The 22,972-nt window shown below is 34.5% G+C and overlaps 2 long non-coding RNA genes across 2 annotated transcripts in view; one reads left to right on the top strand and one right to left on the bottom strand.

Moving 5' to 3' along the window:
• LOC136365620 (uncharacterized) overlaps nucleotides 1–22,972 on the top strand; it is a 449,115-nt gene that overhangs the window by 301,681 nt on the left and 124,462 nt on the right. The window lies entirely within an intron of this gene.
• Nucleotides 3,169–22,972, bottom strand: part of LOC136365615 (uncharacterized) — a 333,496-nt gene continuing 313,692 nt past the window's right edge. Inside the window, exon 3 of the long non-coding RNA XR_010744379.1 lies at nucleotides 3,169–3,261. This is a non-coding gene — a long non-coding RNA (uncharacterized lncRNA). The remainder of the gene's footprint in view (nucleotides 3,262–22,972) is intronic.

Genomic DNA, 22,972 nt, shown 5'->3' with positions numbered 1-22,972 from the left:
AACCGGTTTATTGACAAAAATATACTCCCCAACACCGAATATGGGAAATGGGTTACTGCGATGAGGAGGGTGCTGACGCGTCTCTGTCTGGCCCGGGACTTCTCCAACTTCTCAGGTCAGGTCAGGTCCGGAGCCGGTTCAAACCTTGGGGGGGGGGGGGGGGGGGGGGGAAGAAGGAAGGAGGGAAAATAAAACCAAACAGAAGCAGTGGGGGCGAAGAAAAATGGCAGCAGGGGCAGCCGGAGAGCAAAGAAAAGGCAAAGCGAAGCGAAGAAGGCAAAAGCAGCAGAGCTAGCAAAAGCAAGAGCCGAAACAGCAAAGAAAAAAAAGAAAGAACTGCAGGCACCCGCCCAAGAGGGAGGGGCCAGCTGTGAGACATAACAATGTATCCAAGATATGGGATGCATATATGGGATAGGAGACAGCTCAACCCAGAACAACCACTCTAATAAGTTTTATATCTAGGAAAAAAGAATTTCCTTAGTTCTGCTTTCAGACATTTTTCTTAGTAGACAATATTTTGTACAAAAAAACCTGCTAAATTGTTCTTGGACAGTGATAATTATGAAAATATGATCAGTGCTTTGGAAAAGTTAATTATAACTGCATATAAAATAATGGTTAGTAAAAGAATTCAGTTTTGCAAGAAATATATTTTTATTTCCAAAATGATCATTTATAGATGCATGATCAAATAGATCTTGATGCTGCATTTCAGAATTTCTTGAAGTGGAACAAGATCCCTTCAACAACTCCACTTATATATCTGTACCACAGTCAGCAGAAAAAAAAAATATGGAAATGCACTGTCATGGAGAGGTATCATTATTTCAATATATTCATATGTTTTATGAAAATAAAAACATAAGCAATCCATTAGCTTCCCATTGTTATTACTTTAAATCCTGAACCAAAAAACAATTTATGCAAGTGAGTGTCTTTGTATTTATAAAAATGGTTCCTGAATTCAATGAATCTAGTCATTTTTATGGGCTTAATATAAGGCTAGCAAAGCAAATCACACAATCTAGATTCTCAGCTGTAATGTAGTAGATGAAGCAGCTCACAATTCATACTGCTTGCCACTCCAAATTCAATCTTTTCAAAGTATGTGGAGCCATCAGAAATCTTTCCCGATTTCCTCACTCATCAGAACCACAATCAGTGATGCTGGTAATGATCCACAGATTCCATCCTCAGAAAATAAAAAATTCAGCAGTCACACAGTTATAGAGACACTTTCCTACAAATAACAAAGTAGGAACAAAAGCACCAAAAACAATATAACAATATATATTGGGTCCAATATAACTCTGTAACAATCTATATGATTCATATGTGTTCAAAAATGATTAAAAAAGCTGTTCAAGCCCATGGTTCAAAATAGAACACTGTCATCATGCTAGGATTTTTTTCTCATTTTGTACGGTTATCAGGGATATAATTAAAAAAACCCAACCAACCAACCAAACAAACAGAAACTAAACCCAGAAACTTATAAAGCAAAAAAAATTTTTTTTTAAAAAAAACTTATGTATTTTTTACAAGTCAGGTCTTTTGTTTTCTTTTTCCCCCTAGGAGAACCAAGAAATAAAATAAAAATAGGAATAAAAGAATCCTAAAGTTGCATGGGACAACAGCATCACATATTTTCAATATTGAATTATTTACCCTCAGTTTGTTGCTTGGTAAGAACTTTCTCTCCCATCTCTGTAGTAATTCATTGTACTCACAGCCACAAATACCTTCAACTGCTGCAACACAACATTTGGCAATAAGGTTATTAACGGAAATATTAAATCAGTCTCTAGGATGACCCTTAGCTAGTGTTATCAATGATGTTCTTTAGGGAATATTTTTCTTTCTGTACACTGGGTTTTGACAAATCATTATTTACAGATCATATATTAAATAATACCTTTTCCACCTTAAATACTTTGTGTGTGGCACCATAACAAGTAGGTTATTGAAATGGATTAAATCTACTTACTTTCCTTTGTAAACTTGTTTTTTGTGCAATCAGCTTAATCCAGAAGATTCCAAATGTCAAAGACCCATGTGGTATTTCATACTATTCTCCTTTTACTTTGTGATCTTTATTCATTTCACTTCATCAGAATGTTTTCTATGATGTTCTATAAAACTGTGATGATATGGTCAGGTGCATTTTTTATTTCTTCTTTTTAAGTTATCTGGAAGGTACCTGAAGATGTTTTTGGTTTTGGTCATGTGAAGCTATAAGGAATTTGTCAAGACCAGCCTGGAGAGCAAAACAAGGCAGCATAACCATGCACATCTTTTTTAGGCTTTGGCTTGTCAGTATTCAAATACATCCCCTAACTGTGAATATTTATTTCACTTTCAGTCTAGGGATATTTTCATACTCAGAAGTAAGGATGGGAGACAAAACCAATATCTCAGCCACACACACACACACACACACAAAAAAAAAAAAAAAAAAAAAAAAAAAAAAAAAAAAAAAAAAAGCAGCCAATGACACCTCAACCTAATACAAAGAAAGCCAGGTAAACACTTAAAAATTAATGTTGCCACCTTTTTATATTCACTCTACAATGTGTTTCATGCTGTCTTGAGCTCACTCACTTTTAGGAATTTTAATTTCTTTTTTAAACTAGACTGATGTTCCTTTCTTTCTCCACTACTCTTCCTTGAGAAGCTGATGAGTATTTTAAATTTCACAGGCATCTCTGAAAAAAAATTACCAAAATTCACCTCTCATGTAATTTAATTTGGAACAATGGATTGAAATGTGCACAAAAGCAGGGAAGACATCTTCTTTAAGGAGTTCAACAAACACCAGTTCTTGCCCTCTCAGATAATTATTTTCAACCTTCAAGTAGATAAGCAAAGTTTTTAAAGTGTTGCAATGACTTTTAGGTACCTGATAGGATAAATCAGAAGTCATAGAATAGGAAGTGCATACATGCTAATTTTATTCTGGAGATAATTAAGTACACACCTATTGAATGTTTAATGAGTGCTTCCACTGTAACAAAAAAAATCTATTTATTCATAAATTTAAAAAGTCACAGCTGCAAGGACAAGGGAAAGCACTCATTAACAAAGAAATGAGTAAAAATTAGGAAATTTAAAGAATTAATTTCACAGAAATAAATTCTGTGAAAGGGAGGTTGAGTTGGGAAAAAAAAAAGACCCAAAAAAAAAAAAAAAAAAAAAAAAAAAAAAAAAAAAAACACAACAACAACAAAAAAAAAAAAAAAAAAAAAAGTTTTAGAATATCTGGAGAGAACCACCAAAGCTGGCACTGAGACTTTGCAAAGGATGTTTTTCAGACAGACTTCCATAATGCAAACATCACACACTGAGTTAAATGTGTGTTGGAAAACTAATATGTCTCACAGAATCATAATATAATAAAGGACCAGCCTATTGAATCATGTGTTATTTATTGTTCCCCGAGAATGGAGCAGGGATTTTTTTGTATTATTTCCATAATGTGTTTTTGCAATAACTCTATAATATTCTGTAGTGGGAAATCTTAACTTTGAAGATTTTTTCTAACTTGATTTTTTTTTTTTTTTTTTTTTTTTTTTTACCAAAACTCTAGCAGAAGTTTGTCTTGCTTCCAGAGTCTGATCTAACTTTAGGTGAAGGCAATGGAACCTTATAGCAACTACAACAAGAATAAGACAAAATTACATCTATCCCTGATCATGCATTTCAGAACTCATATTCTACAGCTCAGATTTAGTGCCAGTGACATTTATCAAAGCACAGCAGATTTGCTAAAAGTCTGCAGATTTACCAGCATGTTGTAACTTTGTAGTTCAAACCTGAATTAAAAAAAAAAAGAAAAAAAATAGTTTCTTGTCTCTAATATTTTTATTTCTTTTTCTGTAATTTTATTTCTGTATCAGTATTAACAACAGAAATGCCATGTTACACAGAACATGAGCCTGAATCCTCTTAATTCTCTTGCAAAAATAGTGCTAAGGAATCAATCTGTTTCCAACATTTAAGAGCTATCCTAAAGTCTAGTTCAAGCACAGCTGCTTTTTTGTGCTAAAAAATACAGACTCAAACATTCACAAAAGAACATAATTTATCTTAATGATGGCATACTTGATGCATTACTGTACAGCACACGGGGGGCAGCAGTCCCACTGCTGGCTGATATATAACTTCAGAGTCACAGGGAATGCAGACCTAGAAAGCTGGGGAGCAGACAGATAACAGGACAGGAAATATTTCACAGGTCAGTGTCAATAAACTGACACTGGCTTGTGGTCTGAATCGCATATCTCCAGGTAGAACTATAATAAAGAGCACATAAAGCTTTCCTTTTTTTTACTGAGCAGACAAAAGGGAAAACTAAAGAAATGTCAGCTAGATGGATGAAGAGAATAACTGTCTTTTAATTATATATATATATATATATTTTTTTTTTTTTTTACTAGAGATAGAGATGTTATTTAGGAAAAGGAAAAAAAAAAAAAAAAAAGAAAAGTGAAACTATGACACATGGAAGAGGGAAGAGAAGAATAAGATACATCCAGCTGGCATAAATGAACATAAATGAAATTAAGTTGCCTGAACAGCAGGAAACACAATTTGTGCCAGAAACTGTCAGATTGATCTCATCTGTCTCTCAAACAAGGCTATCAATCATTGTCTCATCCTTGTCTTCAGCATGGTTTTTCTTACCTCCATCTGGCTATACTTCAGCAGTGGAGTCATGTTAGCTGAAATTCATTGTTTCTCTCTGCTCATCTTTTGTTCTTCAAAATTTCAGCTATTTCTGCCAACCCTGGAAAGGTATTATTCTGCCTATATAATTGAGCAATATGCAGATCTTGAGCAAGAATGGAGGCTGCACTGCCTAATGAACACAGACTTTGATCCTCATCAAACCTGAATTTTATTTCTATTTAGGCATTGGACACTGAAAATCTATCCTTCTCTGTTTAGCTTCCCTCTATCTGCAAGATCTCTACTTCTATGCTGAAGCCTTCTTTAGCCATAATGAATTTCACAGTTTATATATTTTTCATGTATTTATACATGTACTACTTACAATAGTGAAAGGCTTAATATTCTATATCATATATTTTAGGTTTGTGCAATCCAGGAAGAGGCAAACATACTTCCTTAGAAAAAGAATGAAGAGTATCATTACTGTGCATAGGAACACAATATGCACTTGCATGACTGTTCTCTGTTCAGGGTTTTGAATTATTAGGATATAACACAGGAGGTAGCATCAGGGAACACTGACTGCTTTCTAATCTGTGAAGGAGGGCAAACTAAGAGGCCAGGGTGGCAGCAAGGCAGGCAAGGCAGTGACCTCACTGACAAGCGCACAGCAGTGAAGCACTCAGAAGAGAGGACCAGGGCAGTATTCAGGGTCAGCTCTCTGGCTTGGCATTGCCAGGCAAATTCACAGTGATGATACATCTCTGAAGTCCATCGAGGGTGCTGCAGGTCTCTAGTCTGGCACAGATCAGCAAGATACATAAATGGGAAGCAGAGGAATGGATGCAATATAGCTCAGGCAAAGACCATATCTGGGTGGCTCAGGATAAATGAATGAAAGGGGGCCAGCACCTTCCACAGGGATTCTCTTACAGGCCTGTATCAAAGAGCATCAGGGCCAGAAAGCCGCTCTGTTACAGCTGCCCTTGAGGCCTCATTGACAAGTCTACAGGTTGATGGCAGAATTCACTCAGGGCTTGGATATTTAGTGGGTACAAAATGTAGTTGAAGCCTACATAAATTCATTTTCTGTAATGTATTTCATTGCAAGTACATGATAAATTGTATTGAATAGTGTACTCTAAAATAACTGTCCCATCTTGCATAGAAAGATTTAGATAAGCATTACTCAAATTACTACTAAAAAAAATGGCAGACTGACTTCTCTTCTTCTGTTTGAAATACTCTTACACTTGCTAAATTTTCATAGAGTTCTTTGTGACAGAAATGGCAAACACAGAGACTGTCAAGATATTTCTTCATCAGATATGCTTTACAGAAAAAGATTTATTGATTCAAACCCAGTAATGACTCAACCCCAGAAGTCATTAGTAAATCAATTGAGGAAGATTACCTTTGACTCTAATAGTAATTCCGTGCACAAATAGTTTAAATGATCAGTCTGGCAAGACACCATGTTTACTTACCATTTAGAAATTACTATATGACTAACAGTAATCTAAGAAATAGCTCCAAAAGCTTTCTACCAGTATGTCTAATACTTCAGTTGCTCTGATCAGAACACATGAATTTCTGGATTCTAAATTGCTATGCTTTTTGCTCTGACTTAGACATTTCAAAGATAATCCCCTTAAATTCAGAGCATGGATGATATTGACACATCATTGTTCAACTTGGTAGATTTTCTTAAAAATGCACTTCATCAGTGATCCAGGACAGAAGGACAGTGATAACAGCAATGCTGCAAAAGAAGACATATTGCTTACAGAAAGCACCTTCCCTGTGCTTTGTTGGGTAACAACATTGGAGCTGAGGTAGGAATATTGTGAAATTGTCTACCTTGTATGCATAATAACTACTTCCAGATAAATATTATCATTGCTACATGATGTCAGTAACCCATTTTGGAAAGTTGGAAGTACCTGCTAGAGCTTTCTTTCAGGTCTCAGATATCAGAACAATGACACTAAAATTATGTACATCGAGGAAAATAGTAACACTGGGTCTATCTTTCAAACTCATAGAAATTAATGAATAAAGAAACATTCAATATTATTGACAGGATGTCTCAAACCAAGAGCCTGGAAGCTGTTCTTCTCTGATGTCAGTGGCTTATGATGATTATTGACTTATCTTTCTGATTTAAGTAAGACTATACCACTAATGCATTTTTCAGAACCTTTTTAATATTTGATCAAGGATAAGGTAGATTATACATCAAACTACTAGAATAGCACAGTAGGATGCAAATGTTGGACAGAAAGTCAGTGAAACTTTGATTGCTGTTAAAAAAGAGATTACAATAATAATGATCCATCAGATTTCCACTGTTATATGGAAAAAGTAGACTATATGTATATGTGTTTTATGAGACTCTAATTAAGGTATCATCAATTATAAATAGACAGATGATGTCAAAAATACATACTATTTTCTGCTCACCTAGTCCATGCATTGCTAGGGCTGCAAAGAAAGTGGACATGATCTAATATAAAATTTAACCTTATGGCTGGAACAAAAACATGAGAAAAAAAATGCTAAATATATTTTAATGATGGAGAGTGCACTGTAGGATACCAATAGTATTATGAATTTGTTATGACTTCTTGTGAGGAAGGAGAACAACTTTTACCAGTTTGAACAACTGTGAAGAAATATACCAGCAATAATTTACCCTACATTGTTTTTTAGATGAATTTTATCACATAATCGTAAACCTCCCTTGTTATGGTTATGTAAAATTGCAGAATTAAAATCATACTTGGTATGTGCATTTCTCATACCCAGTGATTTCACAAATGCTGCCATTTCAATTCTTGGTTTTCCAGACTTTGCCTGTTAAAATTCGTTCCACATGTGCTGCAGACCTTCATCCATGACTGAGAAAGAACCCTTAAGTAGTATTATTCAGGTACAACAGCCTAACAATCAATGCATATGTATTTGTTTAGATGTAAATCACTGAGTTATACATTGCAAGTAAACCACATAATTTTTATAGGTATCCACCAACCTCCTCATACAGTAAGTATTTTGAAATATGTTCATGATTCCTACAAAATAAAACTAATATTTTTCTGTGCTTTATATTGCATCCATGATCATGGTAAAATCGTAAACCGTTAATGTTACAATTCCTCTTCTGATATTTTCTCACCTAAAAATGGATGCAGTTTCTCACTTCCCCATTAAACACCACATTGTTTTCTGGTGTTATGTTTTCATTATAAAACAAAGATGTAGAGCTACTACGTGACTGTACCAGGAATCTCACTGACAACTCCATTTACAGCATTATACAAATCAAATACAAAGAATAAAATATTTGAATGAATAATGTCCAAGAAGATCATCAACGGTGAAAATCTTCAAATATTTATGCAGTGTAAATCTTCCCTAAGACTAAGTTGCCCATATTACAGTGATTGAAATGACTTGGTTATTATATTTCTTAAGAGGAATGTAATGTTAAAGTAAGCATGTAAAATAATAATCCCTGACAAAACAGCAATATTTTGACTCACTCTTAAAGTAAAGGAATATTTAATTCTCTCGAATTTCCTGTATCATTTATATATGAGAACATGGGGTTTGTATTTAAGCCAAGATAGCAGATGGTTGGTCTGAACTTAATTAGTCAAAAAAAAGGCTTTACAACAATGTGTTTTCACACTATGATCACTCTTGTCCATAAAAGTTGATGAAGCCTAATCCCAAAAATAACAAAGTCAGTGTGAGTCCTTCCACTGTATTATTCACAGATCATTCTCAGTTAAAATGCATTATTTGTCCTCTGTGCTTCTTACTTGGCCATGTCCTAAGGCATACATCCAAAGGTAAGCACAAGCAGTTTCACAGAGCAAACCTAAATATCAGCATGCAAAGTACACAAAATCATTGGCATGTCCTTATTGAACTGGAGTCTGGGGGAATCCATGGGTGTCAAACTTATAATCCTCATTTTGGCAAAACAGTTTAATGAGATAGCTCTGATGATGAAATAGTGCAAAACAATTTACATGCAAAGTGTCATGCATATTTAAAATATTCTATCCTAAGCTTTGGAACTTCTCAAATGATGCAGCTTATACCATACATTACTTTTACATGAAGTTCAGTTTGATTCACATCATCCAAGCACCTTTATCAAACACCTTTGTCTTTAAAAACACCAAACATCTTTGTCAAACACCTTCAAAATGAACATTCTAGCGTGTCATACACATTGAGCAGACAAGATCACTAAAATTTTACACAGAATTATGCCAGAAGCCAACGGTATCCAACAGAAATTTACTCTCTCAGAAAAAAAAGGTGCCCCAAAACCCAAAAAAACCCCTATTGAACAGTAAGAAATAAATTAATTTGATGTCTCTTTTTATGTTTGGTTGTTGAATATGATTTTTTTGATTTTAGCCTTTACTAATTGGTTACCAATACTGGTTTTAATATAGTTAATAGAATTTAAAAACATTTAAAAGAAGGGAGCATATAACGGGAATTTATTTATCTGAGTAAATACAGCAAAGGTAAGTAAAAAAATGTTATAAATTGAAAATGTCACCATATCTTAACAGTCCTTACAATTGATTTTAATGAACTGACACCTTCACACATCTATATGGCTTAATATTCAGCTTATTAGGGTCTTTAAAATGTTAGTTTTGCCAAGGCACGATTTTAAAGAACAGCGAGTATTATTGTCCTAGTTCATTTTATAGCAAATTCAAATCCAGCATAATTGTTAGGATCTTGAATTTTGACCCTGTTGGAAAATTCCAGTGAAATCTAGTAGAAAGCTGTGCTACACTTTTGAATTCTCCAATGTTATCTACTTCAGTATCTGCCTGTTTTAATTAAATAAGACTGAAGAACAAAAACAAAAACAAAAACAAAAAAACCCAAACAAAACAAAACAAACAAACAAACAAAAAAAACCCCACATTTTCCAAGTTGCTGATGAGTCAAAAACGGTATACTATTGCAAAGTGCAAAGTTTTGAATGTCTGGACTAAATGCAGCATTCCAGGGAATTCTCTTGTACTTCTTAATATGCAAGAATTTACTTACTCAATATCAGAAAGGTCAACTGTACAGCTATTTATAAAATAACAGATAACACTAACATAATTTTCTAGGAAAAAAAATTAGCATTGTCTCTACTAATTCCTGAGTTTCCGTCCAGTTTTTGTGTAGATTGACATACTTGCTTTTCAGAACATCAGACTGTATTTATATCACGTGATAGCTTTGGTGTTTTTTGGATTTTTTTTCTCCCTCTAATTTGTTTTTACAGAAATAAATAATGGAGATGAGTTCTTGCTAATTATAATATTTTTCCAGGAGTGTGTGCCTTGGTAAGCATTAAGGAAACTAAAAAAAGTTCAGCTTATACTTGGAATAGGAGTCAAATTTGGTTATACTTTTCAGGAGAGTTCCTTATTGTTAGCTTAATTTCCAGGAATAATAACAGGATACAGCTGTTATTTTCTTCTAAAGATAGGAGGCTTTACTTGTGCTGCACTGATGCAGAGTATTCCATATTGACTCTTGTGCAGGACTTTGGGACTTTATGACTCCTGTTACTTATTAGACATTTCATAATACTTATCCAAGTGGAATGAAAACATGCAGACTTGGGCTGTCCCTGGAGGTATTGTCCTCCTTATTTTGAAATGCTATTAAGAAAATTCAGAATTCTCCTTTAAAACTGGATGCTGTCCAAAATCCTTGCATTTATTATTCATCTTTTCAGGCAGAATTTTAGGAGCTGTTCAGTCTTTCTAGGGTATTTTTCTGAGCACTTCATCTCTTTATTTATAAGCTGAACTCTCACCTGTTAACAGAGATTCTTTTTGTTAAATTTTCTGTTCCCAGAGAGTTACAACCCTACCCTAGATAAAAGAAAATGAAAAGAGGAGACAAGGAATGCCACAATATACTTTTGTGTTCTGTCCATTCACATTTGCTGATTCTTTCTATGTCTTTATAATCTTCCCATCTGTCTTTCAGGTTTCCTTGCCAAAGCTTGAAAGTGGATTTACCACATGAGTCTGGGAGTCTTGTAGCACTTTAGCCACTAGAGCTGACTACCATGGTGCCTGTGGTCAGACAAAATTTGCATTCTGCTGATCTGTTCCTTTAGATAGACAAGCCATTGTTGCTCTCTCATTGTTTTTTCTGCTCTTTCCAAGTACCACTGATTTTACTGTGCAAACCAGTCAGCCTGATTTTTTTTTTAAATCCCCAGACTAACACAACATTTATTATATTGATGACACTTTTTGTCTTATTAGTGTGTGAAGTGATTATAAAAGCATTCATTACTTTCCCCCGAAGACAACAGGTCTTATTATTAATGTCTTGACTATTAACAAGAAAAATAAAGTTAACAGCCTATCACGCTTCTTTTTGCATATAGATAAACCAGGTCTCTATGGTTTTATCTTTATACTCAGTAATTTATTTGCAACAAAGTAGTGCTCCAACAGTGGACTGTTAAATAGCTCTCCATAGATGCCTTTCAGCCTTTTTATGTACTCCATCCAAATGATTGTACAATCTTTGAAAGAATTGAAAGCTATGGCATTTCTTGGAATTATGCTTCATAATCACCAGGTTACTAAAACCAGCCAATTGTTTCACTGGAGTCTCATCAGAAAACTTGTGTAACATGTCTGATACATCTTTGGCATTCATAGACCCTTCAATATGAATCTATTAATAAAGATAGTCACTTAAGGGGATTTTTTTTTCAAATTTAGAAGACTTTTGCTACTTGTGACTTTTAATAATTCCTACATCCAGCATAAATAACTTTTACAAAGTATTTTATAAAGTTTAATCAGAGTAAAACTATAAAGAAATATGTCCTCCTCATGAAGCTTTTTAATCCTCAAGTAGAAAGCTTTCAAGTCAATGGCAAGTGACTTTGAAGCCTCATAAAGGACTTTTCCCTCTTCTTCATTCACATCTGCATACAACTGAACACCCATGGTTCTCTTCTTATTTTAAAAGCTTACTTAGAACTATCACTTAGTCCCTACTAAGCTTTCTTGTTACAGATAGAAAAGCTTGAAAGGAGCAAAAGGAGGTACTCTCTTCTAGCCAGCCTCTGAAGTGCAGGTGTGACAGATAAGTGCTACCAAAGTCATAGACACCACAGCAGTGCTGCTCCTTGCTACCAGCCTGGCTGCAGAGCTCTTTCCTAGCACTGGTCTCTCCTGCATTAAGCAAAAAACCTGATGCAGTCAGTCACTGTATAACCTAAACCTAAAATGAAGCAAAGGTTTCATAAAGGTCACAGATTGCTTAGCTGAATTTTTTTCAAAGTTGTAATATTTAACGGAAGAGGGTTTTATTGAGGGTTTTATTGCTCTCTTCTCAGACAACAATCTACAAAAAAGCCATGATACAAGAGAAAAGACTTATAGTATCTATATCACCATGTCAGAAATTTACAAAATATTAACATCTTTGCATCTTTAGAAAACAGAGGTGTTCCCCTCTTCCTAGAGATTCAGTAGGTGCAGATCACAATTAACTGTGACATTTTAACATAAATTAATTTCTTACTATATAAATATTAACTGGAGCGCTATAAATTAAAGCATTCACAGCCTTGTGAGAATAGGTGGAGAAATACCTTCATAAAACCCTTCTCCATTTCATTAATCCCCTTGTAAGCCATCAGTTAAGCCTGCACTAAACAATGCCAGTAAACCTCTTAATCCTGGGAAACTTGCCCATTTTTAAATAAAAAATAGAGCTTAATAAATTCTACCATCATGATAATTCCTGAAGTGCAATATAAATACTTTAAAGATAATTCTCTCAAATTCATTTCAAAGAATTCTTCTATTTCTAAATCAATCCTTTTTCCTCTCCATCACACTAGATTTTTTTGGGGGGGAGGGGATATCATAGTTTTAAGAACTCAGCTCTAGTATTTTTAAAGAATTTTTTATTAGTTGTTGTTGTTTTTGTTGTTGTTTTTAATGGAATTGGTTCCTTTTCAGTCAGAATAAGGCATGAAGAAACTTTTACTGTTTGAAAATACATGGAAGAAACAATACTGAATGAACTACGAGATTCACAACTATATTATATATGTTTTAAGAAAATTTAGAGTACTCATATTTAATAAGGACACTGGTTTAACATCACATGATATCATTAAAATTTCATACAGTAATTGAAACCCCTAAAATCTCATTTTCTAGAAAGGACAAGTAATAAATTAAGAGAATATTGTAAATTATAGAAATGTGTATTTTTCCTTGTCTTTTTTCTCCATATTAGCATATAATTACTTTTAACTCTCATTGCTTCAATTGTGAAAAGGAAAACATTGTCCTAATCAGGACAACGTGACAGAAGAATGTGGATTCAGGAAGTTTATGTATAATTGAAAATTGGTTTATGTTTCTAAAAATTCGATTGGGAATTTTCTCCATATTTTCTTTGTCTATGCTGTATTTTAAAGAAAACAAGGATGCACTAGTGTTTATAATTGAGTAATTAATTTTCTTTTAATGAAAACAAAATATTTTCATGTTTTATATAACAACACTATTGTTTTCATTCCAGTTGGTGGCTGGTCACAAATGGTATTATACCCCAGTGCTCAGCTTTGAGTCCAGTTCTGTTCAGTGTCTTCATCAATGATCTGGATGAAGGGACCAAGTGCACCATCACCAAATTCAGGGACAACACCTAGCTGGGTGAGTGTTGAACTGCTGGAGGTTGGAAAGGCTCTACAGAGAGATCTGGAGAGGCTGAGACCAGTGGTATGAGATTCAACAAGGCCAAATGCTGGCTCCTGCACTTGGGCCAAAACAATCCCATGAGGAGCTACATGGGGACATGAGGGACAGAGTGGTTAGGAAGATCCCCAGCAGCAAAGGACCTGGGCATGCTGGTCAACAGCTGGCCCAAGATGAGCAAGCTCTGCCCAGGTGGCAAAGAAAGCCAATGGCACCCTGACCTGTTGTCCCACTTTAGGGCAAATTTGGGAGAAAAATTCTGAATGGGGTTTTTCTGACAAGTAAATTTGAACAGCTTCTGTCTTATTGGTCTGGAAAGAGCTTCCTTGGAGAAAAGTGGAAAAAAAAATTATTTAACAAACAAATTGCTCACAAGTATAAAGAATGAATAATACGAAACAATACAATTTTTCATTGTTCTGAGGTGAGACAGAACATTCAGAACGTCTTTGCTGTGAGTTGTAGTTTGTCTCACTCAGTCTCTTGTCGGTTCCTTCGGCACTGGCAGAATGCCGAGGTCCAGGCCCTGGTGGGCTGCAGGTGAGAGCTGCCGGTGCTCTCCTGGGTTTTTCAGTCAAGAGCAGGTTTAAACAGTCCCAAGAAAAGGGAAAAAAAAAACCAAAAAACACTCAAAAAACGAAAACAAAACCAAGAAAACAGTTTAGGGAACTTTTCTGCTTCAGCCAGCTAAGGCTATCTAAACCCAAAGGAGGTCTTTGTCCCACTCTGTCTGTCTGTGCCTCAGCCGACACAGTCCAGGAGCAGAATGTGTAGGAGTCAGGCAGTTTTCTCAAAACAAACTCAGCCCTTCTCTTTCTCTTTTCTTTGCTTTTAGATCTAGTTCTAAAGGCACAGAACTTAATATGCAGCACAAACAGAACAGATTATCAGAGATACAAGCATCATAAAGTCACCTTAGAACACTTTTGAAAGCAAGAGTGTCTCCAGCAGGACCAGGGCAGTGACTGTCCCTCTGTACTCAGCACTGATGAGGCCACACCTCAAATCCTGTATCTGGTTTTTGATCCCTCACTCCCAGAAGACATTAAGGTACTGGAGCATGTCCAGACAAAGCCAAGAGAGCTGGTAAAGGGTTTAGAGAGTAAGTCCTATGAGGAGTGGAGGAGGGAGATGGATTGTTTAATCTGGTAAGAAAAAAGCTCAGAGGTGACAGTCTCACTTTCCACAAGCACTAAAAAGGAGATTGTAGCAAGGAGGGGTTTGGCCTTTTCTCACAGGCGCCTATAGACAAGAAAAGAGGAGTCAGGCTGTGTTAGGGGAAGTTCAGGTTTGACATCAGTAGGAATTTTTTCATGAAGAGTTATTACCTGCCCAGGGAAGTGTTGGAGTCACCATACCTGTTTCCTTCAAGAAACACCTGGACATAGCACTCAGTACAATGGTCTAGTTGTCAAGGTGTTGATTAGTCAAAGGTTGAGCTCAATGAATTCCTAATTAAATTATTCTGTGATTCTGTTTTTTGTTCCTTTATTAAGAGATCAGTGAGGTGTCTTTATTCCTCTGTTTCCCCACTTGGTCAGGATGACATTATCCTACACGCAGAGTTATCCTAATGTGGACTACTGTTCCCATGCTCAGTTTCCTGTGCAAGGAGTTGTTGTGCATGCCATTGCATAGCAACATTTTGAACACATGAAGAGATATGACTAATTTTTGTCATTGCTCAAGATTTAAGCACAAATGCTTTGAAACAAGTTGGTCTTACATGTGGATATTGAGTAAATTTTTGTTGTACTCTTTTGCTTCCAGTGAAAACATTGCTGACCCAAAGCCTAGTCATATATATAAAAGTACAAATTTCAATTTAGCTAAAAATCTTTAATTGAACTTGCATTTTTTCATCCACTAAAATGCAAAAGGATACACAATAATAAAGAAACATGGAAAACAAATTTAACATGGTTAAAAATGAAGCATGGAGTTCTTTTACCATATCAAAATTAATATTTTTCATCATTATTTGTGCATCTTCATCTGTCCTTTTTTCTGAGTCTCAGTTCAGTGTCATCCATGAAGTATTTGTCTTTATAACCAATCCAAATTTGGCTCATCCACACCAGATTTATCAGCCTTTATCTCTGGTGTCCAGTCATCACAGACTGCCTGTGTACCTCCTTATCTCTACCAATCTGAGACAGCTCCTCTTCAGTCATTTAATCCATCACATTCAAGATCCTCTTGTATCCTAGTCGAATGCCACTGAAGGAAAGACCAAGAAAAATGAAAATCCTCCTGTTTCTGATTTCAGCATCATTGTGGCCATTTCCCATTCCACTTGAACAATTCATTGAGACCAGCATCTTCTATGCCAATTTTGAGGGACAGATACTCAGGCTTATCTCTGCACAGAGTGTCTATAGGACCCACACAGTGTCTATACCTATAGAGTGTCTATAGGACTTGTGCATATATAAAGTTAAGTTTTCAGAGGTTGGAACTTTAGTACAAGTTTTGTAGAATTCACCCCTTACACATAAATAAGACAGCTTTCTGATTTTCATGTTCATGCCACAAAGTTTTTTGCACTTCTTTAAAACCAAATGGAACATTCTTGATCTTCTTTCAGATGAAAAACAACGTGATTTCCTTAAACTAATTAGAAGAAACCTTTTGATCATTTCACTAAAACTTTGCAAAAAGCAAGCCTGAGGAAGAAAATTAGCCTTCAAATTCCACCCAAACAATTAAATTTTGGCAGTCTTGTAAAGAGCTTATAAGCAACAAAAATACTTTTCTAAAAAATCAGCCTTGGTTTGTCTTGGTTATAGGCCATCATTACAGTTTTAATTAGATATATGTATGATTTATATATTATATGTGCTCTATGTGTGTGTTTTTAAAACCCAACTAAGTTATCCTCTAATATATAAAGAACACCAATGTTTTTCTTTGATCTTTCTTTGTAGTTGATTTCCTTCAGAGGCTATATAATCTTAATAATTTTACTATTACCATTTATATAGTGATTTAAATATTCAAAACAACATAAGGAAAATTGATATGCTTTTTTTCACGTATATACTAGGAAACAAGTCTGCAGTCATCTATTTTTTGATAGGGACATTAGGAAGAAAAGAATGTAAAAATTTATCTATAGTACAACCACTGAACATGTTAAACAGATTTTACAAAGGTTCTGGGTACATTAACCTGCTCTGAAAACAAACCAGCTGTTTTTACATTTCTAGATCCTTTAGAAGGATATACTGCTTGAAAACATCAAGGTAAATATTATTGACTGTAAGAGGTGGGCGGAAGAAATTTCCACTATTTTATTATTTGAAAATCCTATTGCTACATGAATAAATGTGTATTAATGCTCTTTACTGTATTCTAATGTGTGAAAATATCTGGATAAAATAAAGATTATATCATCATATCAAAGAGAAGGCAATATCTTGAGAAATTAGAAATACAAGTTTAAATGCAAAGACCACACACTAAAATGGCATGGGAGAAAACCATGAAATAACTTTTTATAATATAACAGATTTACACTCGTGGTGGGTTGACCCTAGCTGGAGGCCAGGTGCCCAGTAAAGCTCCTCCATCATTTCTCAATGAGTTGGGGAAGGAAAAATAAAAGAAAAGTGTCCTGGATTGATATAAGGACAGGGGATATCACCTACCAATTACTTTCACTGGTAAAAGAGACTAATTTTGAGGAAATTAGGTTAATTTATTACCAATCAAAGGAGAGTACGGTAATGAGAAATAAAGTCAAATCCTTAAAAATCTTCCTCCATCTCTCTCTTCTTCCATGACTTGATTTTGTTCCCAAAGTCTTTATTTTCCTTGCTGCTGTGGTACAGTGGGATGAGAAATGGGAGTTTTCGTCAGTTCATTACATGTTGTCTCTACCTCACCTTCATTCTCATGGAAAGGCCTCTTCACATTCCTCCTTGCTCCAGCACAACCTGCCTTCTAAAGGAGACAGTTCTCCATGAATTTCTCCAATGGAGTCCTTCCCATGGGGTTCTTCATGTGCTGCTTTAGTGTGGGTCCCTTCCACAAGGTGCAGTCCTCCAGGAACAGACTGCTTCAGTGTGGCTTCCCATGAGGCTACAAGTGCTGCTAGAAAATCTGCTCCAGCTTGGGGTTCCTTCCCTGGGGAGATACAGGTCTGTAGAGCACCTGCTCCTTCTGCACTGAGCTGGGTGACTGCAGAGTTGCTCACCTCACATATTCTAACTCCTCTCTCCCAGTTGCTGTTGTATAATATTAAATATTTTCTCCCAGAGGTGATACCACTGTCACTGATGGGCTCGGCCTTTGCCAACGCTGTGTCTTGGATCCACCTGGTATTTTTTCTATCAGGCACAGGGGGAATTTCTAACAGCTTCTCACAGAAATCACCCCTGTAGCCCCCTCCTCCACTATCAAAACCTTCCCACACAAATCTAATCCAAGTATGTAGTCTTCACTATCTATGGAAAAGTTTATGAAAACACACATTAGCAAAATACATCACACTTGTTTCGTGTGGATCTGCTATCATTGTTCCAGTCCACATTTTCAAAACGGATCTAGGATAATTGAACAGGAAAATGTTCCTGTTCTCTCACCAGAGCTTTTATTGCCTTCAATAAATAGTCACTCTCTTGGAAAAATATTGATTTGTGTTGTAAAGCTCATTGTTGATGTTTAGCAATAGTTCCTGTCAAGTCATTTTCTATGTTTATTATTTACTTCTAATAGCATTGACAAACCCATTAGGTGTTGACAGTTCTACAGTTTTTCAGATGAGAAATCTTGGCCCTTTCTCATTGTAGACAAAGGTTACAAGACCCCTTTTATGAGACTCATTTGATTTCTAATTAGGAACAAATGCAAAACTCAAGCACATTTGACAAAAAAGAAATAAAGTCATTATTTCAGTCATCAGTATGTTAAAATAAAAGCTAGGCAAAGACTGGAAACATAAAGAAGAAAACCCAGAATGTTAGATAAACTGAGGTTTTTGGAAGAAGTCCACTAAAAAAAAAACAATTTCAATGCAATATTCAGAAAGGAAATAAGAAAAAAATAATAGTTCTTTCTAGCTATTGATCTTTAAGAATTAGCATTATTTTGCAATAGAATGCATACCAATTTTACAAGGCATCCCAAGTAACCTATTTAAAATTTTAATATTGCTTTTGTCAATAATTTGTGGATTGTGCTGAATCATAGAGAATAAAACAGAGGATATGACCTTAGGTAAAAAAATGAGTTATTGTTTCCTGGTTTTTTTCAACTCATGTTTAAGGCTTATTTCTGAGGCTTTAACTTTATGTCTCCTGTTTTGTGTGGTGTTTTGGTTTGGGTTTTTTTGTTTGGTTGGTTGTGAGTTTTTGTTGTTGCTGTTGTTGTTGTTTTGAATATTGCTACATTTTTAAACTTTCCTTTAGGAAAAGAGTGAACCCCATAAACTGAACAGCTTTACTTATGGAATTATTCCTATTGAAGGCAACAGCAAAATCTACCCGAATACAACAGTTCAATGCACAGCTGCAGTCACAATGATAAGCAAGACCTACGAAAAAAATTACATATGCAATTTCCTCGTGAAAAAGAAAAATTGAGGAAAAGAAAAAAAAAAAAATAAAGTGGTAGAATTATATTTAAAAGGCATATTGGTCATTATGGTTCTTTTCGGGAAGAGGGAAAAAAAAAAGATAATATATATGATGCTATTTAATTTAACCAACTCTGGGTCATGGCTTACTCATTTAACCAGGAAGACAGATTTTCAAGATTTTCTTTGTTAAAGTCCCATGATGATTATGATTTAAAGTCCTGCATCACAGGCAGTACTAGTATAAGCAGCTTACTAATAGAAAAGTAATTGTTATTCTACAATAAAAATATAATGAAAATGTGCAATATAGGCAAAGGTTGTGTCTTTGATTTGTTAGTAATATCAACAACAAATAAGAATAGATATTTTTTTAATATACTCAATGTTTTAAATTAGATATTGAAGACATAACCTGCAAATAGAATTTTGTATATAAAACTATACTGAAAGGCATGTTATGTTGTCTTGCTACCTGTATACTTTACTGGTAGTTAGCAATACAGTGACCATTTGAATTAATTTAAATCTTTTATCTCAGTAACTTAATTTAAAAAATGGGCATAAAAATTCTTTTTAACTGTTGTATTGTACTGCATTCCTCTCACAAACATAGAGAAATTTATGGAATAAAGAAAGTGCTCTCCTATTATCCTTGCATGTTCACAATCTTTAGTACCAAAGCCATAATATAGCTCAATAAGGTCCACAGCTCACACACACAACTTCATCAACTCTTAGTGAACCATAACGGCCCAAGAATGACAATGCAAATCAGTCTTCCACATATACAATACACAGCCAGACAGGAATATTACAGGAAAAGTTTTGCTTGGGTACAGAAATAGTTTCAGATAATGAAAGTATCACTAATGCAATATTGCAGGAGACTCTTCTACACGCTCCATCAGGTGGAATTAGGAAGAACTTAATGATCCATTGTGGCTCTCAGTACACTTCAAAATGCAAATAGTCTTATGATATGCTTATATATGGGGCCAAAGCACACAGTCATTCATACAAGCAAATATCTCTAAATCTTACAAAAGGCAGAGCATCTTTAAGCATTATGTTTCATAATTCTTATTTCATTATCATCTTGAAATTCACAGAAAACCCAAGAATACTTCAAGAAAATACAGCAAAAGTTAGAAAATAAATGTTTGTCTACCACTATATGATACACTTACTCCAGAAAAACTGCACAATTGTTTTGTTGCAGACAATATGTAGGACATAAGTGGTTCACAGGGATTAACCTTTCATTTTTAACCCCAAATCAAAAGTTTCATTTCAGGCATAGGATATATTTGTCAAGAAAGCTGCCCAGGTCACTTAAAAACATCATGATACAGTAACTGCTTTCTGTGGGGAAAAAAAAAAATAATCAAAGTTGATATCCTGAAGAACTAGTACAATTATTATTTAATAGGAAGAAAAAAGCGATCATTTCAATGACTAGTCAAAAATGTACTGAAATTTCAGTCAGGTCTTTTTATTTCTTATTGATATCTAATCTTTTTTATTTCTGATTTATCTGGTTTTATAGTGAAGTATGGTAAATTGCTTGCCTAAAATTCTTTTGTAGGATGCAGCTTGAAATTATTTATACCATTATCACCTATTTTGGGTCGTTGCTGCTTATGAGGTAATGGGAACAACAGCAATGTGAAGCTGGAAGTTAAAGAGTGATTTGAAGAAATCAGCATTGGGAATTCATTTGGTCTGTGTTCACACTTAGGCCATGGTCATCCTTTCTGCTAATCCTGGCTTAAATCTCATAAATATTGTTTAATTTTAGCTGTGAGTGAGGTCCCAAATTAAATCCTATGTTTAGAAGGTTATGTATACCCAGAAGAACAGTCATGTGCCTTGGCTGACAAAGAAGTAAAAGACTTTGTCTTACTACTTTTTTTTTTTTTTTTTTTTTTTTTTTTTTTTTTTTTTTTTTTTTTTTTTTTTTTTCCCACTCTGCCAGTCCAAACAGCACATTTATGAAGAACCAAAAGAATTGAAGTAGCAATATTTAGACAGAAACTTAGCTGTAACCTCAAATATTTTAGGGTTCTACTAGAAGAAGAAGTAGTGATATTTGTGTGTATTTTTATACAAAGACATTCAATGCAGATATAATCCACTACAGCCTTTAACAGAAATGGATAATAATGGATAAGTAAGAAATAATCTCTTCTCATTTCACCTGACTTTGTTTCTCTCGGGGACTTCAAATATGGAGGGTGTTTTTAATTTGGTTGTTGTTGTTGCTTGTGGTGGTGGTGGTTTTGGTTTTTTTCCCATTCCTAACTTCTTATATTTCAAAGACCATATCTATGTCAGAGGGCAGCTTAAACTAGTACCAAACTACTTTGTAGTAAACTACTCAAACTAGTAACAAAACAATATCTTTTGGAAATTTCTACTAGTGCTCAACTAATATCCTGGTTTATATTTTGTCTATTACCTATTATGGCATTATTTACTAGCTGAGATTAAAGGAATAATGCAGCTTCTGACCATCTCAATTTATAACTTTTTCTTTAAGCAGGCATGTCACCTAATAACTGTCTAATTACAGTGTACATAATTCCTTTATATTTTCTTTTAAAACATTATATATATAATTGTACGCTGTATGAACTAAAACTGAATATTTAGGGTACCTGAATCTGTAGCCCGGTTTTGATTTGCTTTCTTTTCCACATCACTCACAAATATAAGCAACTACATAAAGGGCTGTCATTCCTGAGAATGCAATCAGCTATAATATGAACATTGATTTGAGAACACAGTGCTGAAACCTTTATTTTGTTTAGTTCAGCCCTTTAGAAGATTTCAAGCACAGGAACAATTGCAACAGTAGAAATAGAAGAACAAGAATTGAAACAACTTTCATCTTCTTGGCTCATTAACTCAGAAATGAGGAGGTATTATGATTGGTCATAAAGGTGCCTCAGAGAATGGAAAAACTGAAAGGAAGCAACTATAATTAGTTTCCTTTTTGTTTCTTTCTTTTAGTTTCTTTTTTGCTTCAGGGAAATATGCTAGGAAAATTATATTCAAAACTGTAAAGGCATCTAAATTACAAGTACATCAAAAAATATTTGTAATTTCCTTCAATTATTTGAAACAGAGATGTAATTTTAATGATGTGCCCTACTATCCTATTGCCTTCATCATACACAGTATGTTTTAAAGCACCTACTATCATATATAGGCAGGTCTGATAATTATATAAATAATCAATATTTAACTTACAGCATCACTACAGTTACCAATAAAGACTGACTCATAAAAGAATTATTCAAAATAGACAGCAATCCCATCTTCACAACACAGACATAAAAACATACATTGTTCTTGAAGTTTTGAAAGGATTGGAAGGCCTGAGAAGAATTAATTTCATGATGAAGACTACTGAAAAATACTTCATTAATTGAAATTGAGGATTCCAGACTTAGCATTTTCACTAATTGTTGTTGTAGTTACAACATAAAATATTAAAAAAAAGGTAGATTCTTGAAAGGAAAAGTTCCAAATAAGCTAGAGATTTAAAGATTATGAGCACTTACAAATTTTAGAAAATGCATTTTCTAAAATCTTAAATCCTGTTATTTTTCATTTTGAAAAATGTGTGAAAAATGAGACCTTGAACAGAATCATGATTTTGGTTTTGTTTTACAAAGTTCATGTATAAAATATTGATTCAAGTGCAACACTTATTACTTCTTAGTAATTTCTTTAAAGTTGGTTTGACACGAAGTTATTTGACCAGAAAATTTTGGCTACTCTTTCCAGTATTTTGCATATTAAACAAAACCCTATCTTGAAAACCCAAGTAATAAAATGTGCTCAGGAACCCTTGGTTAACTCAGTCATCTAGATGATATGAATGCCTTTATCTCTTCCAGCCACCAATTAAGGGTATCAATGCCAA

Source organism: Sylvia atricapilla, chromosome 1 (assembly GCF_009819655.1).
Source record: "Sylvia atricapilla isolate bSylAtr1 chromosome 1, bSylAtr1.pri, whole genome shotgun sequence".
Lineage (NCBI taxonomy): Eukaryota > Metazoa > Chordata > Aves > Passeriformes > Sylviidae > Sylvia > Sylvia atricapilla.
The sequence above is the reverse complement of the archived record's forward strand: the minus strand, read 5'-3'. Positions and strand labels throughout refer to the sequence as shown.